General features: G+C 37.1%; 1 long non-coding RNA gene across 1 annotated transcript; it reads left to right on the plus strand.

The window, feature by feature from the left end:
* The first annotated feature begins 758 nt into the window (after positions 1-758).
* Positions 759-16,404, plus strand: LOC119773569. The gene is made up of 3 exons (XR_005279432.1): positions 759-879; positions 15,583-15,708; positions 15,781-16,404. It is a non-coding gene; the product is annotated as an uncharacterized LOC119773569 (long non-coding RNA).
* The last annotated feature ends 2,230 nt before the right edge of the window (positions 16,405-18,634 follow it).

Raw genomic sequence — 18,634 nt, forward strand, 5'->3', positions numbered from 1 at the left:
CATACTTAAATGTGTTATTCTTTTGGCACATTTTTTATATGTGTTAAATCTTTATGTCCATGGTGACTGGTTATCCTATTTAGCAGTAATATTGTTCAGACCATAGGCTGAATATTGGGTATTTTTCCCCTGTGATGCCTGGAGGTCTGTGGTTCAAAGATTTGGCTTAGCAATAAACTCTCTTCTCTTCTTTCTTTCCCTACATTTCTCTACATTTCAATCATTTCTTCAATAAACCAGTTATCTGTATTTTTTATCTTCCACCCTCTATTAGACTCTGGGCCTCAACTTCAAAAGGTTTGCATGCAATAAAACTTGTGCAAACCTTTTTTCACCTGCAGAGCAGATCTTCAAATGAGGTCCAAAGTATTTATGTATGAGTGCACAAAGTGGACAGTGCTTCCAAATGAATTTGGAGTGCCTTCAAAAATATGCAGATAAAGTTTTGATTAGATATTCGCACATTTTTTGAGGACGGAATGCAAATGTAAATATTTATCAACTGCAGAATTATTTATTAAACTTGAAAGTGATACAGTGTGGAATTTTTATTTCTATATTTAACACGTTTATAAGTCAGGAGCAAACAAAGATTCATTATTGGGGCCCTTGAGTAGGTAGCCTCCTATAAACAATGACCATGTCATTTTCTTGGTGCTGATGGTTGGCACTTTCTGCTACTCTTTTTGACCTGTCTAATTGGTGCATCTGCTGATAAGAGCTTATTGTTCCCAACTTTTTTTTTCTGTATTTTGTAGTGATGGTGAGATGAGTCCTCATGAGGCATTGAACCGTTTGGCCAAATTGCTCCAGCGCTCCCCACAATTCATGAGGCTTCATGTGAACATGTCCCCCCCTACTGGTGGATAACTACAGTTGGTAAAATAATCTGTGATTTTTTTTGGAATTGTTTTTCTTGTTTTTTTTTTGTTTGTTTTTTTCCCCTATTAAAGTTAATTTGAAACTCAGTGATTGGTATGTATTATAAAATTTTTTGTTAGTTTTTTTTTTTAATGATATGTCTTAGAAGAGAATTAGTAACACGGTTTTTCTGACATTTTGGTGAAATAAACTCAAGCAAACAGGGAAAGTGCTTGTGCAAATTGGGCAATGATGAGCAAAATGAAAGGTGTTGGTCATTTTTTATTCAAACATTATAGTTTTTCCACGGTTTTTTGTTTTAACTGGGTTGGAAGTTATGTTTTCAATAAACCTTTGCCTAAACCAGCCAGTTTAATTTAGCAGTGGTTTTAGCCAATCTACATATTTACGAAGGTAAACCAATAGAAATTAGTCACATTAGCCAAAACACTTCAGTATAACTGCAACTTTCAAATGTCTAAGGCAGGTCTTGAACTATCAACCTCAGGAGTGAAAGTCACTATCTTACCAACATGGATAATATTCATGAAACAGATATAGTACTTAACACTAAAGTTACAATTGTGTCCAGTGGCTTGTTCAGATTTTGATTATAAATGTTTTTTATTTAACTAAATGAGTTTTCACTAGCTAGATTGGTTGTTTTCCCAACAATCTATTCTTAGAATCTATCAAATTGAAAGCAGCTCCCCTAGAAACTCCCACATCTTGACTGAGTGGTGAGGCTGTTTAAATGCCTGTCGAAGTTCTTGCGGTTTCTGAACCACTTCCTGAAGCGGTCACGTGGTATCACGGTAGATAGGCTTTGGACGTCATCAATTTTGGCCCCTTCCCTAAATGAATCACGCCTCGACACGCACACTGGGGAAACGCCCCCTTCAAAACTTGACGCACGCCTCAAAGCCTCGGCTCATCTCATAACATCACTAGTATTTTGGATTCCTGAGTTTAGTCTAGCCCTAGTCTGTTCAGTTGGTTTTGTGTTTTTTAACTGACTTCCTGGATCCTGCCTGGGTACCAAACCTGGACTGTTTCACTCACCTGGGCTTGGTTTCTCCTTCTCGGACACTGCTGCCTTCTCGGCATCGGCGGGCGCCAGCTCATCCGTTCACCTTGAGCATTAGAAGCGGCTACAACCGCGACCATTGGACATTCCTACATTCCGGATTCCTCTCCTACCTCCGGCATCGGACTGGACGTTAAACCAGGACAATGGCTTTACTCCTAGTAGTCATCAGCCCGATATTCTATACTGACCTGTGTTCTCCCATCTCTGCAGAGGATCCGATTATCCGCTGCCATCCAGCCGCTCCCCGTGCTCATATAAATAAAGCTTGTTACAAATTTTGCAGATCCGTCTGTCTGAATACTGGGTTCAAAGGTCTGAGTTCCTGACAGACTAAACTGAAATGTTGCATCATTTTTATGAAAAGTAGTTTGGGATGGGGGTCTGTGGTGCATTGCTAGATGTTTTTACAGCCTGACCATCTTTTACAAACTCTGGTGATTAACATTCATGAGAGAAAAACAGTTTTCCATCATCTATTACATTTGAAAATGCGCATAGAGTCTTTCTTCATGTAATTTTACATACAGCAATTTTGAATCACAGAAGCACGTATGTTGAAATATGATGTCACTACTACTTAAGCAAACAATTTGTTAAACAGGGTGGTACCTTAAACGGGGCATTAACAATTTGTTGTGAGAGGGTTTTTATTTGTTTCGCAGTTTAGGTTTAATTTGATCATTATTTAATTACTATCTACCTACCTTGGTTTGCAATGTTTTATTTTTTTTTTTGTTGGCGGGAGTTGGTGGAGGTAAATTCAGGTGTTTAAAGGATAATCTCGATGTAAATCTGACTGTGGCTCCTTCTCTGATAAAGAGACATTAATATTTAATTTTTGGAAAAAAATGATTTTTTATTTGTTAAATTAAGTCCACTATAAATAACTGTTATTAACATTGTCATTTTCATTATTTTTTAAGTAATATTTTTTATTATTACTTTCACTGATTAGAACCTCATCTTCCTTTTATGATCAGTCTTAAATTAAATGTGGCATCGCCCAATTGGCTATTTTGAATGAATGTAACCACAATCTTTGTAGATCCCCCATGACACGCCTACTTATTGTATGTATTATTTAGAGCTCCTTTCTCTTTATTTTTTCTATTTATTTATTTTTTTTTACATGTATACAACTTTTCCCAAATATTTATATATCCTTTAGTTTCTCTCAGTCCCTTGGAAATCTAATCGAGGAGATCTGACACAGAGATATAGTTTTAGTCTCAAATGGGGATAATACAATGGAAGAAGTGAGAGAAAAAGATTGAGGCATACTTAAGCAGGGAGAAGTGAAGAAAGAGACGAAGAACTCGATGTGTGGAGGTCAATAAAACACAATAGACCATTGTTCTGACATAGCATTAGTCACCTGAGCAAGGGACAGTTTGAACAGGGAGTCTGGGAGTGAAATGGAATGAAGAAAAGGAGTAAGAAAGATTGGCTGAAAAAAGGACAAAAAGCAGTGCTGAGGCAGAATTTTTTTAAAAAAATATCATCTGCCTACAAGGGTAGGATAGAAAACACTTTTTTTTGTTGCTATTTCTGTTATAATGGCTACAGTCTGTCCTGAAGGCTGCTATCCAGTTGATGTTAGAATGGGACTTATAGGCTGTAACTACAGTACATGGAGCCTAATGAGGTATCCATACAGAAAGGTTTAAGCGTAAAGATAAAACTACCTGAACGTGAAGAAGGCATTATGATAAATATGCCATGCAAGTAATTGGCACTCTAAGGCTTTCATAGGAGTAAATAAGGATGACTAAATCCAAAGAAGGAAGAAGAAATCCAAATGTTTTGATGTAAAATCAATAGATAAAACTGCTTATAAAATATACATTCTGAAACACAAGTGTTACTTTAAAGTTATGCATTGCAATTGTCTGTGTTGGATGGATTTTACGGCTGGGGGAGTTGCCAGCCCACTGGGACTGGGAAATGTTTGTACAGCAAAATGCATGTTCGTAGTATGTTTTGAGTATAGGATAAGCCAGAAGGGGTAACGCTTCTAATCTAATCTGTCAGAATGTTTCCAGTGTTCTTTGTTCTGCAGTCAATCTGTCTGCTTGACAGAATACTTTATGCAACAAATAAGCTTTTATAAATTAGATTTAAATAGCCTTTGAGTGTTTTGAATGCCAACATTCTGGCTAGAAGATAGAAAAAAATTCAAATCCCAAAGTTAAAATACTTTGCCTGATCAGATGTTTGAGTTATATTTGATTAAACCCTAATGATAAAAAACGTTAAGCTGGAGATTTAAAAAATCTTTATTGAATGAAAATTTTAAATCTTTTGTGTTTAGGACCACCTTTGATTGATACAGCTTATACAAAATGAAATACACAGGGTGTCAAACCTTAGACGGAATTATAACAACAATTACAGATTTTTTTAGAGATCATTTTATTTTGAAAAAAAAAAAAACATGCTTCCTTGTTCTTATAAAATAATTCCTGGATCCTGGATTTCTTTGAAAAAAATATTCATAATAGACCTAAATTCTTGAGTTGCATTCCAGTTCAATCAGAATACCTCTGTTTGAATATCCCCTAATTCTAAAATATTGCCGGTTAGCCATTTTGTTGGGTGTTTTTTTTTTTTTTTTTTTTTTTGTGCTGGTGTTGTGAATAAAAGATAATAAAAAAAAACGCAGGCTTTCAAACCCATGCTGCTGTGATATATACCTGCAGCTGTATTCATATATAAGATATGTATTTGCATGAGCTTTCGCATAATCCTTTCATAACCAGAACAGCATACGTTGGTGTTTTTAAGTGTTTCCTCTAATATTGATATTTCCTGTGGAGGGTCTCAGGGCTTTGTGTCATGACATCTTCCTTTTTTTGGTTTGCCGTTGGGTTCAATTTTGTGAAATCTGGTCATTTTCTTTCATTATTTGGGGATGATTTTTTGGGGGATGACAAAAAATAGAATTATTATGCTTAGTATGGAATCCTTCGTTGGAGTGCCAAAATGTAATCAAAGCCCAAATGACACTGGATATTTTGAGCTTTAATAACAAAACGCTAAGGTAAATAATATTCTTAGCCTTGTGACATCCAGCATGTTATTCTTGGCTACTTGACTCCATATTTGAAACCTATTGCCACTAATCAGGCAGTGATATTATATGGCATCCTTACTTTAAACACAGCCAAGGCAATTTGTAGCAAAAAAAAGATTTTTTCAATTGTGACAAATTGCAAAATTCAAGCCCACTATCTTCATCCAAAGTTTTAAAAACATAATCCATGCCTTTATTGTTGTGTGTTGTACTCTGGGCTTTGACAAGCTGCCTTCTCTCACCTCAAACTTGTCAATACATGCGGCTTCTCATTTTGAAATCTATCACACAGGCATGAACACAGCACTCATCTGCTGGGCACTCTTCAATGGCTCCTTATGTATTACAAGACTGATTTCAAAAGGATTTGTTCTTAAAATTATTCATGGTGTTACTCCACGCTAGTGCTTAGACTTTCCACTTGATGAGTTGCTCTCGGTTGAGACAAGGCTGAAGCTGAAAGGTGATTGGGCTTTTGCTGTTGTTGCCCCTGAGTTATGGAGGGGGTTGTCTTTATCTGATAGGCAAGCTTCTTCATTGTCTTATTTATTTATTTATTTTTATTTTTTTCTGGAATTTAACAGCATCAGTTTGTTTTGGGCATACTAAGTGTTTGTGTTTTATTAAGTTTTCCCCATCTCTTTTTACCTAACCATATTTACCTGCTCTTTTAATGTGCAGGACACCACTTGTAGCTCAGGGCTTCAAACTGGTTTCTACATGACAACATGTTTAAGATGCTTTTTTCCAGAGTGAACAGAGGAAATACCTTCTTTGTTTACTTTGGGTATTTTAATCATAGAGAGTCAGTGTTTTCCCCTCAGATTAAGTTCTGAGGGACTGCTGAGTATGTGTGCGCACACAGGCAGCAGTGAGTGATGCAGCTTAGCTGTTTGTACGGATAGGGCCTGATCTTTGCTGCCTTTGTGAGGACCCTTAATGTTGGATGGGTACATATAGGTTAGCTAAGAAACTGTAGCTCTTAAGTGTATTCAAAAGAAATGACTTAAGTTATATGTTAGAGACCTGAATCTTTTATTCGATTTATTCATATGTGTAAGTTACAATATTGGGCAAAATTTGCTGCTTTGTGGAGCTCTGTGCTTTCTGAGTGCTTTTCTAGTTTGTTTGTAGAATTTCTAAAACATGCGCTGAGTTTGTTGCAAGAGAACTTCATCTCGCAATATCTGTTAATCATTTTGCTGTGTTTCTGACAACTGTTTTGCCTAAATAAACACCTTTAACTGCTCCCTGTTCTCTGACTGTGTCTGCATGTTGGCCAAACACCTTAAAACCATGAAACTCTCCCCGTCTTTCATGGGTGTAGTATGCACATAAATCACCACTGTCTTCCGCTACCGTACTTTTACCCATCGAGAGTTCCTAACCTAGCGACTTCCCTTGTTTTCTTGCCTGCAATCGACAGGATTGTGGCTAGCATTACCTCTCAAATAGTCCTGAGGACTACTCTTAGGTCCCTCAGTCTTTTATTTTGGATCCCAATATAATCCTGGGCTACTTGTCTTCCTGGCCATTGGGCTCTTCTGGACCGCACAGTGGGAGTCGTCGAGGTTGCGTCCGATCAGTCCTACATTGTATGCATGCGTGTCTACTTCATACTGCCTTTTTCTTCAATGCGGAACTACAGGTTCCTGTGGACCTTGGGATTGCACACATCTCAATCCTCAGGAATCTACTTGAACTTTAAGCAGGTGGGTTGCCAGTCATCCCTCCCTGATGGTAGACCTTTGTGGCTAGTCTTGGAGAAAGCTTACAGCCAGAATTTTCTGCTGATCTTTATAGTTACCTTCCTGGATAACTGATCTCCTTGACTAACATTATATGTTTTCCTTCCCTGAAGGAGCTCTCCCATACTTGTTACTTAAATCTGTTTCGTTAAAATGGGATAAAAAAAAACCAAACATACAACAAAACTGCTTTTGAGCAACAACGTTCATATACATCAAATAATTTATAATTAACCTCTGTTATATTTTCAAAGCCATGAGTGTTTAATAGGAAACTTGTTTTCTTACTCTACCCTATGAAAATACAAACATAACTATATTAAAGGTGGAAGAATTAGGTTGACCTTTGATAACTTTGATATATTTGAATTAATATTAAAATTATCTGGACTTATGGTGACACAAACAAAAGTTCAGTTACCACAAATGTAGCACAATATACACTCACCAGCCACTTTATTAGGTACACATGTCCAACTGCTCGTTAACACTTAATTTCTAAGCAGCCAATCACATGGCGGCAACTCAGTGCATTTAGGCATGTAGACATGGTCAAGACAATCTCCTGCAGTTCAAACCGAGCATCAGTATGGGGAAGAAAGGTGATTTGAGTGACTTTGAACGTGGCATGATTGTTGGTGCCAGAAGGGCTGGTCTGAGCATTTCAGAAACTGCTGATCTACTGGGATTTTCACGCACAACCATCTCTAGGGTTTACAAAGAATGGTCTGAAAAAGAAAAACCATCCAGTGAGCAGCAGTTCTGTGGGCGGAAATGCCTTGTTGATGCCAGAGGTCAGAGAATGGCCAGACTGCTTCGAGCTGATAGAAGGGCAACAGTGACTCCAATAACCACCCGTTACAACCAAGGTGGGCAGAAGAGCATCTCTGAACGCACGGTACGTCGAACTTTGACGCAGATGGGCTACAGCAGCAGAAGACCACACCGGGTGCCACTCCTTTCAGCTAAGAACAGGAAACTGAGGCTACAATTTGCATTAGCTCATCGAAATTGGACAATAGAAGATTGGAAAAACGTTGCCTGGTCTGATGAGTCTCGATTTCTGCTGCGACATTCGGATGGTAGGGTCAGAATTTGGCGTCTACAACATGAAAGCATGGATCCATCCTGCCTTGTATCAACGGTTCAGGCTGGTGGTGGTGGTGTCATGGTGTGGGGAATATTTTCTTGGCACTCTTTGGGCCCCTTGGTACCAGTTGAGCATCGTTGCAATGCCACAGCCTACCTGAGTATTGTTGCTGACCATGTCCATCCCTTTATGACCACAATGTACCCAACTTCTGATGGCTACTTTCAGCAGGATAATGCGCCATGTCATAAAGCTGGAATCATCTCAGACTGGTTTCTTGAACATGACAATGAGTTCACTGTACTCAAATGGCCTCCACAGTCACCAGATCTCAATCCAATAGAGCATCTTTGGGATGTGGTGGAACGGGAGATTTGCATCATGGATGTGCAGCCGACAAATCTGCGGCAACTGTGTGATGCGTGAGTGTATTTCGATAGTGAATATTTTAAAAAGTGCTGTTTACATTACATGAATAATAATAATCCCTGTTGCTGTCAGTAATCTGCTTTAGAAATAGCAAACGTTCACAATACAACATGGGAAAGATATAATTCAGCTGTGGTTTTTTTATGTCAATTTACTTTAAAGAAAAAACCCAGCAGCAAACCCTGGAATTCGATGAAGAGACTATGTGTACCCTTCAATTCAGTTTATTTATATAGCGCCAATTCACAACACGTCATCTCAAGGCACTTTACAGTTCACCAGATCATCGTCAAATTGATTCAAAGATTTCTATCTGGGGAAAACCTGTTGATTGCATCGACTCATTTGCTCGAAGGCAATCCCTCACACTAAGCATGTAGCGACAGTGGAGAGGATCTTCAGGTGTGGGGACATGTTTGGGACTGCCTTGGTGAGCTGGAGAGTGTGATATGGCAGAAAGATGCTTAGATTTCACTCTGAACTGTTTTTCCTCCTAAGACCTGATTTAAGTAAAGACATTGAATGCATAAAAAATTTATTTTCTCTACTGCTCACATTTTTGAAAACTATTGAAGTTTGCGAGACATTTTATGTTGTGTACTTTAATGCATATCATTTTATAATACCATAAAGGTGAGGACTTCTGCCAGTTTTTTAAGTTTTCACATCCCCAGAAATTCTGGAACAGGAGGGTGAGGAACAACAATCTTTTGACCTTTTTGTTATTTTGAACATTTAACTTAGTTTTTCCCATCCAAATTGCAAGGCAACTGAAAATCTTCTCTTTGTAACTTTGTATCAACCACCAATTCAATTCAATTCAGTTTATTTATATAGCACCAATTCACAACACGTCATCTCAAGGCACTTTACAGTTCACCAGATCACACAGTCAAATTCATTCAAAGTTTTCTATCTAAGGAAAACCAGTTGATGGCATCTACTCATAGACTCAAATGCAATCCCTCACACTAAGCAAAAACTCCCTTTTAACAGGAAGAAACCTCCAGCAGAACCAGGCTCAGTGTGAGCGGCCAACTGCCGAGGCCGACTGGGGTTCAAGAAGACAGACGCAGAGATACAAAAAGCAACTGTAAAAGGCGTCCCCGTCCAGAAAACACACAGCCAGGCAGATGAGCTCTGAGCCAGCTCCCATGTCAGAGGAGAGCACATCCAGCCAGTCACAGTCAGAGAAACAGGACTACACTGGAAAACAGGCCAATCTCCAACATCCATCCAGATCCTTCCTTACGATATTTATATCAGTTTTAATGTCAATCCTTTCTGATTGAGTACTAAATTATGACAAGGTCATTACAGTGGAGGATTTTGACATTCATGTCAACATTAAAGGTGAACCTCCACTGCTGCCTATGAGACAGCACTGCAGGCGACTACAGCATAAAACCCTGAACTGTGCTTGAAATTTCTTGATTCAATTGAGCTTTTAGCATCAGCAAAATTATTATATTCATCTAAGCATTCAGCTTGTATGATAGATACAGTTTTAATCAAGTCATCTAAGGAAGTTTTTAATCTGATTTACACCTGTAATTTAGATATGATTAATCTGAAAAACTAAAATACTACAAAAAAAATGGTTTCGAACCAGATCGCTAGATCAAAATGAGATCTATATCGTCACTTTCTTAGTTAAATATATTTGTTCAGAAAATAGTTTTTAATCCAGTGTTAAAGCATATAACCCGTATTGGCCTTTTAAAAATAATTTTAGTGAGGTTTTGGAGCTCATCATAGCACTGAAACAGCATTGCTGAAAGTCCTCAAGGGTGTTCTCATGGCTTCAGATAATGGACTTGTATCTTTACTTCCTGTTAGATCTCAGTGCTGCAGTTCATAGAGTGGATCACAATATTCTTTTATAAATGTTTGAACATTTTGAAGGAAATAAGGGGAGAGTAATAGGCTTGTTAAAGTCTTGTTTATATGATGGATTCCTAATAAAAATAACCTGGTATATAAACCAAAGGCATGTCTTGAAGATTAAAACCTACTGTAGGCGACTAAGCTTTCAACATTTGAAAACGGACGAAACAGAATTGATTGTCTGTCAACAAGAGTATTTGAGAAAGGAGCCGAATAGTCAGTCACATTATCTGGATAGCCAACCCAGTCTCATGGGAAAATGTACCCAAATTGGTTTCATGTTATAACATTAAAAACCTTGATTTTTTTTTTTTCATCAGGTTTTCTTCTTTAAGTTCCATATCAAGCGGTTTTCAGCAGATTTTTTTTTTCCAGCTAAATCCGTTGATTTAGCTCCAAAAATAGTGCAGTGGTAAATAAACCATAAACATCTGCACATGAATTTATGGATTTACTTCTGTGGTGAAGGTAACACATAAAAATGTATGATTTACATGAAATCAATACTAAATAGAGCCCATTTTGCATTAGATAAAGCAGTGAATCTCTTGGGATACAGTATGTCTCCATAAGCTTGTCAATTTCCTCCCTTGGGATTTATGCATATCTTTAAGGGTAAACCTGCAGTCATTCCTTTTAAGATGCTAGGTAGGCTCTGTTTGCATAGAGTAACATTCAATTTATCATATTTAAATTATGTTTAAAGACTGTAGAGACTGCCAGTACATTAAAATTGGTCTCTGTTCTATTTTTTTCAATGGTGAAGAGATTTTTCTGTATTCAACTATACTTTCAGTACTGAGGCAATTTCTCAGGTCAGACACTTACAAAGCCATATTACACAATGCTTTACTACGTGGATGATGTTCCATTATGGGATGTTTTATAATACATAAAATGTTTTTAAATAACTGAAAAGGTCAGTTTGTGGGCCTCGCAAGAAGAGAAACATCATCAACATTTTTAAGAAGTCCTTCGTAGCTGCTATTGAATCCTAAACTGACTGTTTAGGATTCAATGGACTTAGTGTGACTGGCAAAATTTGACAAAGTTTGGATGAAAATTTGCTAGAGATAAAGAAAAAAAAAAAGGGAAAAACTAATTAAAGATATAACAACAAAGAGATTCAACTTAAGTAAGGGGTTTAAAATTATTTATACTGACCCATGTTTTATTCTAAACACTGCTCCTCCTCACCCCAGGACCAAAATCCTAGGGGAAATAATGCATATATAAAGTGATATCAAACACAAGACAACAAATTGCAAAGAGTAATAGGGATATAAGCTTGGGCCTACATTGATAAATAAAATGCAAGCATACTCTACTGAACCAGCATGCACTTAGAGGCATAAATCAAATACTGTTTCATATGTGAATGCTTCCAATTGCTTTGTTATAAAGCTTTAAACTCCAAGTCTTACTAGACTGTATTTCTTTTTATAGTGGGATTTTTCACCCCTTCTTAAACCCACACTTCTGTAACACACTCTCTTAGATACACACATACACCCGCATAGGGTCTTGGCATGCATAGCAGCAGCTATTTTTCTTGTTAATGTAGCATGTCGAATTTGCAGGGCGGTGGCGTGCAAATGAAAGGTTGCACGTCTCACTCGCTTGGCAATATGTATTTGATAAGAGCTGTAAATCAACTAGTGTAGCAGAGCAGAGCCTGCAGGGACAGACAAAACATGTGTTAATGGAGAGAAGCTCTGAATGTCTTTGAAATACTGTCTTGCTATGGAGGATTGAGAGCTAGACTGACTGACCAAAACAGAGGGCCGCAAAGTATGGACAATCAAAATGAGAGGTGTACCTCTAACAAAAAAAAAAAAAACATGTTTTGTGGATCCGTGCATAAAATTGCAGAAATAACGTCTTAATTATTCATAGGAGATTGACTTTAAATTTATGAACAATAGCAAATTTTACATTAGACCGTGACAGAGATGGAAAAAAAAAAAAAGAAAAAAAGAAAGAGCATCTGCTTCTTGTGAATGCACTGTACGTATATCCCATGCACCTTTTCTACCTTTGGCACCTTCTTCTTATCTTTTTGACTATTTGAGCTGATTTAACAAGTACATTTCTCCACTGTGAGTTCAATAAAGTCAATCAATCAATTCTTGACTCTACCAAGTACAAATGCACTTTGACCCCAAATGTTAGGATTCACATTTATAAGCCTTGCATTTCAAAGTAAGAACAAGTTTTGAGTAACTAACATTTAAGCGTTGCTTTTCTACTCATCTGATACTCTGGCATGTTTAATTTGATGTCTAGTGGAGTCAGGTGGCAATTACTCTTTTGGATACCATACATTTCCTGTGGCATGAGGGTTACAACTTGAAAATGTGATGCCTAAGCTGAGCCAAAGGTTGTTTATGTTGAAGATAGCAGCTTAGCTTAGGTGAGTTTCACTGGTCAATAGTTTTTAACTGAAATATGTTTGACTTTGAGCTGACTGGTTTTTTATTAATAAACTCATATTTTGAATGGAAGTTGTGGTTAATCTATCCCATACATGCACTGAGTGAACTGTTTGATCATGATTTGAGCTTGATCCATATTTTCATTTGTTGTTCTAAAATACAGCCAGTTGGGTGTTTGCTCACAAAACAATCTATGACAGTTAGAATATTATTTGATTAAATAACATCAACAGGCATCAGGCAGATAAATCAAAAACATAATTCTAATTACACATGAATACATGTTTCTACATGTAATTTGATAATAGATAATATTACAAATGGGGGGGTCATTAAATAAATCATAACTGCATAAAAAATTTTATGATTTAGATTACAAGTTTGAGTTCAATATGATGTTGTGTCAGCTCTTCATCTAACACTGTTATTTAAATTAATACAAATTCTTAAAATAATAAAATATTTTATTTAACAGGCATCAGGTAGATAAATCAAAAACATAATTCTAAATATTCATGAATGTTTCTACAGTTAGTTGGTTTAGTCCTTCAAGGAAAAACATCTCACTTACAATAGTCCATCTAGGTTACTTAATAAGCACACCTTTGTATCAATGTAGCTCACCTGCAGCCTTTCTAAGCTTCCTTTTATCATAATTGTACCAAAGATGGGCTGTGTAAAGAGGTGCACAGAATGACTGTATAGAGGTGCCCTAGATGATTCAAATTGCATTTCTTTCACCTTATCTGTACAAGATTAAAACTTGTGTGCTAGTGTATTTGCCTGAGCATTTAATGTTTTACATTGTCTATTTAGGTCTTCATCCTCTTACAAACCCTCTGTAGATATTTTATTGAGGTATTTTGTTTTCTTTGTTAGCCTTAACACTATGTGCCTTAACAAATATTAAGCAGCAGTTGAAGCCCTAAAGTACTCAAGGCAAGGCAAGGCAAGGCAATTTTGTTTCTATAGCCAATTTCAGTACATATACATTTCAAAGTGCTTCACATGAATTAGATAATAAAATAGAAGAACAATAACAGCAGATTAAAAGCAAAAACATTTACCGAAAGCAAATAAATCGGTTTATCAGACTGAAAACACTAAACCCCTCCAATACAAAATAAAAATAAAAGGGGATATTATCCTCAAGTCTCACTCCATTTCCAACTTTTAACATTGCAAACACACTGTTTCTCCATGTGACTAGCATTTATTGCTGAGTGTACCCATTTGAATCAATTTCATAAACACTTTTCCATTATTTCTTGATTCAAGACTTTGGAAGAATTTAAAAAGCAAATGTCAAAATTAAGGTATTTTTTGTTTTATGATTAGCAATAATTTCTTTAAGAGTGTATTTACACATATCTGTACCAGCTTAGCTTTAAAGCTCAGCCACTGGCTATCTGAAGATACAACTAAATTTGTTATCTTATCCAGCAAACACATATCAACACTTTCAGACACATTACAAGGCAATGCTTTTGATCTAATATTTGACACTTTTTACAGCTTTATCTGTCATGATCTTGGTGCTGATGGCTGGATTAATTGTAAATTTATTCACATGTCTAACTCTGCCCAGTTTCTCATTACTACTCATCTGATCCACCTGCTCCTGCCTCTTTTTAAGCTGCTTGGTCCCAGCCATCAGGGCCAGATTATTCGAGCCACGTGTGAGAGTACTCTAGCATACCCAGTGTGTTTCTGATTTTTTGATCCTGACCATTTTCTGCCACTGGACTTCTGATTTTTGCTTGTCCCTGTTCTGATCTGTTTTGCCTGACCTGTCTTTGGACTGATATTTGGATTCTGCCTGCTAACAACCTTGGATCTGTCTCCTCATCCCTGCATCCCTGCTTGGATTTCCCTTTGGTACCTCTTCTGATCTCTAATCTTCTGGCCTGAAAATCTGCTCCTGCATCAACACTGACTTTGGATTTTCCCTCTGGATACTTCTGCTCTTCCTTTGCTGGCTTCTGCTTGTCAGTCAGCTGTGTTTCACTCCTGGAACTCTGTGGGCAGCTCCAATCACATGCTGTGGAGAAATCCTCTGGCTGGATTCCACTCCTTCCTCTGGGCTCTGACTGAACTTAAAAATCAGAGATTCTAGTCATCCTGCTTTGTTTGAAATCACTCTGGTCTGTCTGCCTGAAATCTGTGTCCTACATTCCGAGTCCTGACATTATCTTGGATAATAGGGACTAACAAAACAGAGAGCAAAGAATCAGATAACAAACAAACAAAAAAAAAACATGTAAAAGAAGCTGCATAGAAAATGGAAATTAGAGTAGCTAACTTTGCAGTTACTAACTTTAAATGTTAACTTCATGCTGTACTTGCTAATTTTTAAATGCTTGAATGAGATGTCATCTATCCCAGAGCATTTTTTTGGCAGTTTTGTGATTGCTTTATGGACCTCATGACACAAAATTGTATCTGACCTGTCTGTCGTGATCGTAGCGATGCGTGCTGGCCTAATTGCTCACCCCATTCACCATTGTAACTCTGCCCGGTTCTTCATAACTGCTTATCTAATCACCTGCTGCTGCTTCTTTTTATATGGCTCATTCCCAGCCATCCATCGTGTCCAGATTATTGAGTCTCTTGTTGTAGTGCTTGTTCTGGGGGACCAATGGAGAGAGGTTTTTTTTTTTAGCATTCTGTAATGTTTCCGATTTCCTCATCCTGATCTGCCTCTTATCCACTGAGCATGCCCTATTCCTGTCTTGGCTCAGTGGAGAGAGACGTTTTTTTTAGCATTCCGTGGTGCTCATGATATCCTGACCTGTTCTGCCTCTCAACCACTGGGCATGCCTATTCCCAACTGAACCTTCTGAACTATTTTAGAATTCCTGGAACCCTAAACCAGCCTGTTCCTGTTGTCATCGGTATCCCTGATCAGGGTACAGACTCCTAAACCTCTGAGCCTTCCTGTTCTGATCTGTTTCACTGATCTGTCTCAGACTCCTGCATGTTCACCGGGGCTGCAGCATCTGGGACAAACTAGGCGGCACCCGCTGCAACTCCTTGATAGCCCAGCGGCTGGACCGTACCTTGTTCTATGGAGATGGACTGAACTGTTAAACAAGGTAAGTGATCATATGGATAATCATCCTACTTCCGATTATCTTGATCATTAATCTGTGTTTTTCTCCAACCAGGGTTTGAGTGATGGCCGGTGCACCGCCTTAACCGCTGACACTGCGGATCCACAGCCTGATCTGTATTTTGATACACTTTTAGTTTTCCCACTCACCTTGAAAACTGGGTCCTTCTGTCCTGCTTCATAAAATTATCAGCATCAAGCATACAAGAATCACTCAGTACATAATTACATAATCTTCTGTAATGTTGCAGCCACAGCTCTAAAATATTCTTTTTAACAGAGATACCTTCAACAACAGGTGGTCAAAAAGCTCTAGTTGTCATGGTCCCAACTTCTTTCTAAAACTCATACGGTCAAAATTCATCTGAATTGTATTTCAACCACTCATTCAGATTTAATTGCATGCTCATTTCTGATTATTAAATAAGGTACATTCTTATACTGTGCATTTCTAACCCTGTTGTGCAGATAAGCTGGCCCACATGTTGGCCTCCCTGCCATTATCCACTCTTTAAAAGCCTTACATGCCTTTTGAATAAAATTCAGTTAAATGGGCATACCAACTAGGTTTAACTTTCTTTTATTCTGCATATAGATTAACTTGAATATATGAGTACTTTAATTGCATTCTATCATACAAACAAGAAGTGGTGAAAAATGTTCACAGTTTTCGCATTAACTTCACACATAGCTGCTTCTCTGGGCAGGTAGATGTCTCCTAATATATTTGCACAATAGATACAATCTACTGCTGTGTATTAGAACTCCAGTCCATGCAAAACCTTTTCTCATAATAATAATCTTATGTCTCAATTAAAACATGATAATTTATTTCCATCCCAACTGTATGTCGATAGGCAGACTCCAGGGTGTCCTGATACCTCATTGAGGTAAACCAACATAAGTCTCTCTAGGACCTTCATGATGTGGGATGTTAAAGCAACTGGCCTATAATTTTAGAGGACTGATCTTTGGTGCAGGAACAAGGCAGGAGGGCTTCCACATTACTGGATCTATTTCCTGGATCGGGTTTAGGTTGAAGAGGTGCTATACAATCCCACATAGCTGCTGGAGCCTCATTTTGATTAAGTCTTTTTACAGTAGCTGCCTCTTCACATGACATCTTGGTTGATGATTGGTTAATATTGTAGTTGGTTGAAAACTGCTTTATAATGCACTTGGTTGACAGCGCTGGTAGAGTTTTTTTTACCCTTCAAAGTTTCTGCTACGTAACCTTTTATTCTATACTATAATTCAGAGTATTGTAACTATTGTTTTTAGATTAGACTGAACTCTTCCGAACATGTTCCTATACCCTGATAATGTTTTATGTACCTAAATCAATGTATTTATATTGTGTACATAACCGTTTATCCATAAATGCAAATGGAAAATCATAACTGCAAGTACTCAATAAATTTTCTAAAGACCACATCAGTTTCTGCCTTTACTTGACCCATCTACAGTGGGCCATACCATACAGGCTCACTGTTGTGAATTTACACCCACCTTGTATTCCTAAATGATTTGTTTAACATTTATGTCATCTGAAGGATAGAATGACAAAAAAAAAAAATCCAAAATCAATGGAGCTCTGATATTTTTTTTTCATGAATACAGAAATAAAAAAAATAAAAGCAGTACAGTGTAATCATACATCTAGAGAATACAGACAATTTGTCAACCAATCAAAAATATTAATTAAAAGAAAATTGTTTCATTATCCTGCACACTTACTTACAGCATCAAATTGTACTTTTATTTTGTATAAATGCATTGGAGGTAGCAATAGGTATTGTGTGAGGAGGTAAGACTCTACTGTATGTTTAATTTCACTGACCAAAATAAGGCTACATCTACTTTGATGGTTTACGACTTCACAGTAAAATGAAAGTGTTTATCAATCTGACTGGCTTCATTTTCTGTTTGTATGGGTGCTTTGCAGGCATAGCAGGAGCATGTAGAAGGTGTGTTTACCCAAATGGCAAGAGCACTAGGGGTCTATTTTGACAAGGTGAAGGTAATGCTATCATTACTGTGCTCTGTGCAAAAATAACTCTAATATCCCAAAAGTACAAATAACCAATACAGGTTTGAGATAATGCTTTACGAGGCACATTTACATTTAACGATTGACCGGACTGTCCAGGTTTACCTTAATGAACCTTGAATCATGAAGGTAAAATTGATGTGAAGAATGAACATAACTTGTATGAACAGAAAAAAAAAACATGTACCAACACTCTTGAAAATACATTTGACATTATCATGTTGGTAGAGAAAAATAGGCTGATATTTGGAGAAACATACTGAGAGGCTCTACAGTGTGTGATACTTATTTCTGGTAAAAAGTAATAAGCACCCTAGACTGGCGCTAATGCTCTTGTTTAATCACACACCCGTATGTCTTTTCTCATTGGAGGGTAAAAAAGTGTCGTTTTTAAAACATACCTTGAGCACTTAAAATCTTCAAATTTGATTTTAACCAAGGTTCTTTTGGTTTGAATGTTATTCTCATATGTCTAATGCATCAGTGCTCCATGAAAGGCCAATAACTTTATTTATAAAAGGTAAACAGATTTTGCAATGCAAAACAACATTAACAAAACTGTCACACTAAACTACCTTATAAAATCACATATGTACGTACATAAAACAGCAGTTATTATTAAAAAAAACTTATTGATTTGTAAATATGATATTTTATATAAGTTTTTAAAAACAGAAGATAGTGTTACTGTAAGTGCCTGTGTGTGTAAATATAAAGTGAGGATAAAGTTAGGGAGAAATAGAACAGTAATACAGCTCTTAGAGTGTATGTTATGAGATATGATTTTGTTATCAAGTCAAGTCAGTTATGCTGTGCTGTCTTGCTGAGTCCTATAATAAACCAATTTTAGAAAACTGCT

The sequence above is a fragment of the Cyprinodon tularosa genome, unplaced genomic scaffold (assembly GCF_016077235.1).
Source record: "Cyprinodon tularosa strain WSP-4 unplaced genomic scaffold, ASM1607723v1 ctg769, whole genome shotgun sequence".
NCBI classification, from domain to species: domain Eukaryota; kingdom Metazoa; phylum Chordata; class Actinopteri; order Cyprinodontiformes; family Cyprinodontidae; genus Cyprinodon; species Cyprinodon tularosa.